An 8,565-nucleotide genomic window follows, 5' to 3' on the forward strand; every position below is an offset into this window, starting at 1 on the left:
GGCATGATTAAAGGTGTGACTTAGAAGCATGGCTTAGAAGTGAGACATATAAAGGTGAGAGGCAGACAGAAGACAGACAGAGAAGGAGACACTTTAGACTCAGAGGAGAAAATCAGAGAAGACCAGAGAATCAGACAGACTTGAGAGAGAGAGAATCAGACAGGAATTAGGCATTAGGTAGCAGGCATTTGGAAGAGAACTTGGAAGAAGTAACTTGGAACTTGGAGGCACTAGGGACTAGCAACTAGGAACTAGGAACAAGGAACTCAAGTCTTGGGACTTGAACTAGGAAGAGAAACTGAAGAATAAACAGGATTGAATCAGTCTGTCTGGTCTCCATTCTTCCAGTCCATCCTTACTCTCTCTCTTGCTGAACCCCAACCCGTGGACCGGAGAGGCAGCTTGGGCCGGGATAGAGTAGCCGTCCCAAACGTGGGTTGGCCCGGGCCTCAACATTTTGCTCACGCCGCAACATTTTTTGGCCGCCTGAACCTGTGGCTAGTACGGTTCTCAACATTTTTTTGGCGCCCAACGTGGGGCTAGCTTGGACCCCCAACAGCAAATAGTGAAATTTTGACTTTTTTCTTTCCTATTTGTATCCTTTTAACTTACTTTTGTTGTCTACTTGCTTTGGCTAGAACTTCCAGTACTATATTGAATAGGTAGGGTGAGAGTGGGCAGCCTTCTGTAGTCCTTGATCTTTGTGGGATTGCTTCAAGTTTCTCTCCATTTAGTTTGATGTTGGCTATTGACTTGCTGTATATTGCTTTTACTATGTTTGGGTATGGGCCTTGAATTCCTGATCTTTCCTAGACTTTTACCATGAAGAGATGTTGAATTTTGTCAAATGCTTTCTCAGCATCTAGAGAAATGATCATGTGGTATTTTTCTTTGAGTTTGTTTATGTAGTAAATTACATTGATGGATTTCCAAATATTGAACCATCCCTGCATTTCTGGGATAAAACCTACTTCATCATGATGGATGATTGTTTTGATGTGTTCTTGGATTTGGTTTGTGAGAATTTTATTGAGTACTTTGTATCAATATTCATAAGAGAGATTGTTCTGAAGTTCTCTTATTTTGTTGGGTCTTTGTGAGGTTTAGGTATGAGTGTAATTGTAGCTTCATAGAACAAATTGTGTAGTGTTCCTTCTGTTTCTATTTGAAGAGAATTGGTATTTGGTCATCATGGAAGGTCTGATAGAATTCTGCACTAAAACCATCTGGTCTCAGACTTTTTTTGGTGGGAAGACTTTTAATGACTGCTTCTATTTCTTTAGGGGTTAACGAGACTGTTTAGATGATTTATCTGCTCCTGATTTAATTTTGGTACCCAGTATCTGTCTAGAAAATTGTCCATTTCATTCAGATTTTCCAATTTTGTTGAATATAGGTCTTTGTAGTAGGAGCTGATGATTTTTTAAAATTTCCTCAGTTTCTGTTGTTATATCTCCCTTTTTAGTTATAATTTTATTAATTTGGATACCATCTCTGTGCCCTTTGGTTAGTCTGGCTAAGGGTTTATCTAGCTTGTTGATTTTCCCAAAGAACTAGCTCCTGGTTTTAAACGTTGATATTTTGTATAGTTCTTTCTGTTTCTACTTGGTTGATTTCAGCCCTGAGTTTGATTATTTTCTGCTGTCTACTCCTTTTGGGTGTATTTGCTTCTTTTTTTTCTAATGTTTTCAGGTGTGCTGTCAAGTTGTTAGTGTCGGCTCTCTCCAGTTTTTTTTTGTGGGCACTTAGAGCTATGAGTTTTCCTCTTAGTACTGCTTTCATGGAGTTCCACAAGTTTTGGTATGATATGTCCTCATTTTCAGTAAATTCTAAAAAGTCTTTAATTTTTTTCTTTATTTCTTCCTCGACCAAGTCATTATTCAGTAGAGAATTGTTCAGTTTCCATGTGTATGTGGACTTTCCATTGTTTTTGTCATTATCAAAGATCAGCCTTAGTCCATGGTGATTTGAGAGGGTGCAAGGGATTATTTCAATCTTTTTGTATCTGTTGACGCCTGTTTTGTGACCACTCATATAGTCTATTTTAGAGAAGGTACCATGAGGTGCTGAGAAAAAAAGTATATTCTTTTGTTTTAGAATGAAATGTTCTATAGATATCAGTTAAATCCATTTGGTTCATAACTTTGGTTAGTTTCATTGTGTTTCTGTTTAGTTTCTGTTTTCATGATCAGTCCATTGCTGAGAGTGGGATGTTGAAATCCCCCACTATTATTGTGTGAGGTGCAATGTATGCTTTGAGCTTTAGTAATTTTTCTTTTATATATGTGGGTGCCCTTGCATTTGGGGCATAGATGTTGAGAATTGAGAGTTCATCTTGGTACATTTTTCCTTTGATGAGTATGAAGTGTCCTTTATCTTTTTTTTGATTACTTTTGGTTGAAAAATGATTTTATTTGATATTAGAATTGCTACTCCAGCTTGTTTCTTGGGACCATTTGCTTGGAAGATTGTTTTCCATCCTTTTACTCTTAGGTAGTGTCTCTCTTTTTCACAGAGGTGCATTTCCTGTATGTAGCAAAATTCTGGGTCCTGTTTATGTATCCAGTCTGATAGTCTATGTCTTTTTATTTGAGAATTGCATCCATTGATATTAAGAGATATTAAGGAAAAATGATTGTTGCTTCTTGGTTTTTTTTTTTTTTTTTTGTTATTAGAGGTGGAATTATGTTTGTATAGCTATCTTATTTTGGGGTTGTTGAAAGACTACTTTCTTGCTTTTTCTAGGTTTTAGTTTCCCTCCTTGTATTGGAGTTTTCCATCAATTATCCTTTGAAGTGCTGGATTTGTGTGAAGATATTGTGCAAATTTGGTTTTGTCATAGACTGTTGTGGTTTCTCCATCAATAGTGATTGAGCATTTTCTGAGTCTGGGCTGGCATTTATGTTCTCTTAGGGTCTGTATGATATCAGTTCAGGATCTTTGTTCCGCGCACCTCCCAAATCCCTTTTCACCCTCGAATAAGGACAGGAGGCAATAATCGGGTATTCTGCAAACGAGGATTTACTTCTTGTCACTGTAAAGTGGAAAGATGGAAGAAGCTGGAAGCGGCCTAGCTTAAATACACCCTAGAGTGACATATTCACTTCTGATTGGCTGTTCGCTCACCACCCAATATTACGCCTCGGGATTGGCCAGTGACTTGGCGGTCTTTCTGCCTAGCAGCTGCGCAGTTAATTGTTTACAAGTGGGAAGACACGAGGCCAGCGCCATCTTGAAATGGAGCCACTGACCACGGCTTCCTACAGATCTTCTGGCTTTTATAGTCTCTTGTGAGAAGTCTGGTGCAATTCTTATAGGTCTTCCTTTATATGTTACTTTACTTTAATTAAAATTATTTTTATGAAGTATATTTTGTTCATGTTTCTTTCCCTCTTTCTGCTCCTAAACACCCGGCCACCCAGCTCCATACTCTTTCTTTCTCAAAAAATATCCTACAAAGTCAAAAAACATGAAAATCAAAATAAGTAAACACCCAACAAGACAAAAACCAAACCAAAGCAAAGCAAATAGTCTACAAACAAATAGATTTCTTTTGTGTTAAAACATCCTATAAGACTAAAAGAAAACGACCCAAAGGACAGCAAGTACTCTACAGACAAATCAATTTTATTTTATTTTGTCCCACTATTTGCTGGCATGGAGCCTAACTTGGCATGTGGTTGTTACACATTTAGAAAAACAAAACAACACAAAACAAAACACAACAAAACATAATTGATTTTTTCTTTGCCTGTGGCTATCAACTTTAAACACTATATGGTTAGAGATGGAGCCCAGTGGTTATTTACCCTTTTCAGTGTTGGTACCTCTAAAACCTGTCCTGGTCTTTTGCATGCTACCACAATCTCTGTGAATTTATATGTCTATCTGTACTATCACTGTTTCCTTGGCATCATCTACCATCTGTGATTCTTATACCCTCCTTCCTTCTCCTTTTCCTTCACCTGCTCCTTCTCCTCCTCCCCCTGTTCCTCTTCTGCCTTCTCCATATCATCCTCCTCCTTTCCTCGTCTGTCATAAATCTGCGAGCCTTGATGGGATAATTGAGGAGTTTAATGAATGATTTACATTTAGAGCTGAGTATTCATAGGTCTCTTACTCTCAGCACACTGTTCAGCTTTGTATCCTGTTAATTACCATCTACAATAAGACCTGTCTTCTCTGATGACAATTGAGTAATGCTCAGGTCTATGGCTATAATAATATGTGATTAGGATTCACTTTATTGTTATGTTCCTTTAGCAGAATTATATTTGTAGATTTTACCAAGTGGTGTATTAACTTTGTAGTCTCAGATTATTACCCACTTTAGCAGTGTCAGATGTAGGTTCTAATTCATGCAGAGGGCTTCAAATCCTCTTTAAAACCTGCTCTTTCATAGCTTTCTATATGGCTTTTCAAAAGACCTCTAATGCTGGTTTTATGACCCTCTATTCTCTTTTTTCCATAACTCCTGCCATCCTCTCAATTTCATCCTTCTATTGTAATTTAACTATTAGCTATTGTAATACTACATTCCCCCCATTAATGGAAAAGCTTGTGCTACTTTCTTGTGCATTTTGAGAAAACTAACTTTGTGAGTTATTTAGTTACAACACACATATGTCTGAAGCTTAAATCTAATATCCATATTCAAATAAAACAAAATATTTGTCTTTTAGAATCTGAGCTCCATTCATTTCACTCTAAGATTAATATTTATTAGCAGATAAATATTTCACTGTGTTTAATGTCCAATTGTTTCATGACATATTTACCAGGTTCTGGACATATAGCTTATTTCTGAATATGGTCTATTATTAATATTGCAGCAGTGAACATTATGTGAAAGTATCCCTGAAGCAAGATGTAGAGGCCTTTGGAGAGATGGCCAAGATTAGGATAGTTGGATTTTTGTGGTGGATTAATTTTTATTAATTTGGAGGAATCTTCATGCTGTTATGCATAAGAAATGCAACAGTTTGCATTACCACCATCAAGGAAAAGTATTTACCTTTCCCTACATCCTCACAAACATGTCATGTGCTGCATTCTATTTTATTGATTTTGAACATTCTGACATACATAAGATGAAATATCAAAGTAGTTTTAATTTGAATTTTCTTGACAGCTATTTTCTTTGACATTTCTGTCTTCTCTTTTGAGAAATTTTCCTACAGTTCTATACACTATTTTAAAACTTGGTTTTGTGTTTTCTAGATGTTCATTTGTTAAAGTTTCTTTATACATTAAAATTCTTAGCCTTTATTAGAGTTGTAATAGGAAAAGGCATTTCCCCCATGCTGCAGGCTTCCACTTTGTTCAAATGGTCATCTGCTTTGCTGTACAGAACCATTTCAGTTTGTGTACAGCATTTAGGAATTGTGGTCTTAATGCCTGTGCTAACGGTGTCTTATTGTAAAAATCCTTTCCTGTGTCAATGAGTCCAAGCCTATTCTGTATTTTCAGAATCAGGGTACCTGGTCTTATGCTTATATCCTTACTACATTATACTTCATTCATTATATTCATCTTTACCTAAAGCAAATTGAAAGTATTTGAATATCATGTGACATAAAGAGTAGAAGCTCCCGAGTTTCCAGACACTGGATATTTTGTACTTATAAAATTGCAATATACAGCTCTGGCCCAGATACCTGTGGCTCGAGCAGTCTTCCAGCTGATCTGCTCCCCTCTGGAAATTGAGTCCAGAGGCACCCTATGGAGGGCACAGACCACAGAGCTGCAGAGGCACCCAAGAGAGGTCAAGGACAAGGACCCTAGAGCTGCAGGCATCCTAGAGAGGACACAGCCCACAGAGCAGCAGAGCAGGGGACACCATATTCCGAAGCATCCTAGAAGAGCAACGACATTCAGAACAGCAAACACCTAGCTGATCTACCACGGTGGAGACTCCATATCCTGAAATATCCTAGAGGAACCACTGAACCCAGAGCAGCTGGAGCTCAGGATCATAGAGTCATCCGGACCCCGAGGAGTTCTGATACAACCAAGATTACTGGAAAGGCAGACTCCAGTCAGAACCAGCTAACCAAATGGCAAAAGGCAAGTGCAGGAATGTAAACAACAGAAACCAAAGTTACTTGGCATCACCAGAACCCAGTTCCCCCACAATAACAAGTCCTGAACACCACATCACACCAGAAAAGCAGGACTCAGAATTAAAATCACTTCTCATGATGATGTTAGAGGACTTTAAGAAGGTCATAAATAACACTTTCAAAGAATTTGAGGAGAACACAAGTAAACAGGTAGAAGCCCTTAAAGAAATGCAAGAAAACACAACCAAACAGATGAGGGAATTAAACAAAACTGTCCAGGATATAAAAAAATAGAAGTAGAAGCAATAATAAAATCTCAAAAGGAGACTACTCTGGAGATAGAAAACCTAAGAAAAAGACCAGAGGTCATAGATGTAAGCTTTACCAACAGAATACAAGAGATAGAAGAGAGAATCTCATGTGCAGAAGAGACCATGGAAAACATTGACACAACTGTCAAAGAAAATGCAAAATGCAAAAAGCTCCTAACCCAAAACATCCAGGAAATCCAGGACACAATGAGAAGACCAAACCTAACGATAATAGGTATACATGAGGGTGAAGACTCCCAACTTAAAGGGCCAGTAAATATCTTCAACAAAATTATAGAGGAAAACTTCCCTAACCTAAAGCAAGAGATGTCCTTAAATATACAAGAAGTCTACAGAACCCCAAACAGACTAGACCAGAAAAGAAATACCTCTCATCACATAATAATCAAAACATCAAATATACAAAACAAAGAAAAAATACTAAAAGCAGTAAGGGAAAAAGGTAAAGTAACATATAAAGGCAGACCTATAAGAATTACACCAGACTTCTCACCAGAGACTATAAAAGCCAGAAGATCCCGGACTGATATCATACAGGCCCTAAGAGAACACAAATGCCAGCCCAGACTACTTTACCCAGCAAAACTCTCAATCAATACTGATAGAGAAACCAAAATATTCCATGACAAATCCAATTTTACACAATATCTCACTACAAATCCAGCCCTTCAAAGGATAATTTGTGGAAAACTCCAACACAAGGAGGGAAACTAAAACCTAGAAAAAGCAAGAAAGTAGTCTTTCAACAACCCCAAAATAAGATAGCTATACAAACATAACACCAACAACAATAACAAAAATAACAGGAAACAACATTCATTTTTCCTTAATATCTCTTAATATCAATGGACTCAATACTCCAATAAGAAGACATAGACTATCAGATTGGATACATAAACAGGACCCAACATTTTGCTGCATACAGGAAATACACCTTTGTGAAAAAGACAGACACTACCTCAGAGTGAAAGGTTGGAAAACAATCTTCTAAGCAAATGGCCCCAAGAAACAAGCTGGAGTAGCAATTCTAGTATCAAATAAAATTGTTTTTCAACCAAAAGTAATCAAAAAAGATAAAGAAGGACTCTTCATAGTCATCAAAGGAAAAATGTACCAAGAGGAACTTGTAATTCTGAACATCTATGCTGCAAATGCAAGGGCACCCACATACATAAAAGAAACTTTACTAAAGCTTAAAGCATACATTGCACCTCACACAGTAATAGTGGGAGATTTCAACACCCCACTCTTAGCCATGGACAGATCGTGGAAACAGAAACTAAACCGAGACAATGAAACTAACAGAAGTTATGAACCAATTGGACTTAACTGACATCTGTAGACCATTCCATCCTAAAACAAAAGAATATACCTTTTTCTCAACACCTCATGTTACCTTCTCCAAAATAGACCATATAATTGGTCACAAAACAGGCTTCAACACATACAAAAAGATTGAAATAATCCCTTGCACCCTATCAGACCACCATGGACTAAGACTTGTCTTTGACTTGGACAAAAACAATGGAAAGCCCACATACACGTGGCAACTGAACAATGTTCTACTCAATGATAACTTGGTCAAGGAAGAAATAAAGAAAGAAATTAAAAACTTTTTAGAATTAAATGAAAATGAGGACACATCATATCAAAATTTGTGGGACTCCATGAAAGCAGTACCAAGAGGAAAAATCATAGCTCTAAGTGCCCACAAAAAGAAAATGGAAAGAACGTACATTAATAAATTGACAGCACACCTGAAAGTGTTAGAACAAAAAGAAGCTAATATAGCCAAGAAGAGTAGATGGCAGGAAATAATCAAACTCAGGGCTGAAATCAACCAAGTTGAAACAAAAAGAACTATATAAAATATCAACAAAACCAGGAGCTGGTTCTTTGAGAAAATCAACAAGATTTTAGCCAGACTAACCAAAGGGCGCAGAGACAGTACTCAAATTAATAAAATCAGAACTGAAAAGGGAGACATAACAACAGGAACAGAAGAAATTAAAAAAAACCATCAGATCCTACTACAAAGGCCTATACTCAACAAAATTGGAAAATCTGGATGAAATGGACAATTTTCTAGATAGATACCAGGTAATAAAGTTAAATGAGGAGCAGGTAAACCATCTAAACAGTCACATAACCCCTAAAGAAATAGAAGCAGT

Source organism: Arvicanthis niloticus, chromosome 4, assembly GCF_011762505.2.
Source record: "Arvicanthis niloticus isolate mArvNil1 chromosome 4, mArvNil1.pat.X, whole genome shotgun sequence".
Lineage (NCBI taxonomy): Eukaryota > Metazoa > Chordata > Mammalia > Rodentia > Muridae > Arvicanthis > Arvicanthis niloticus.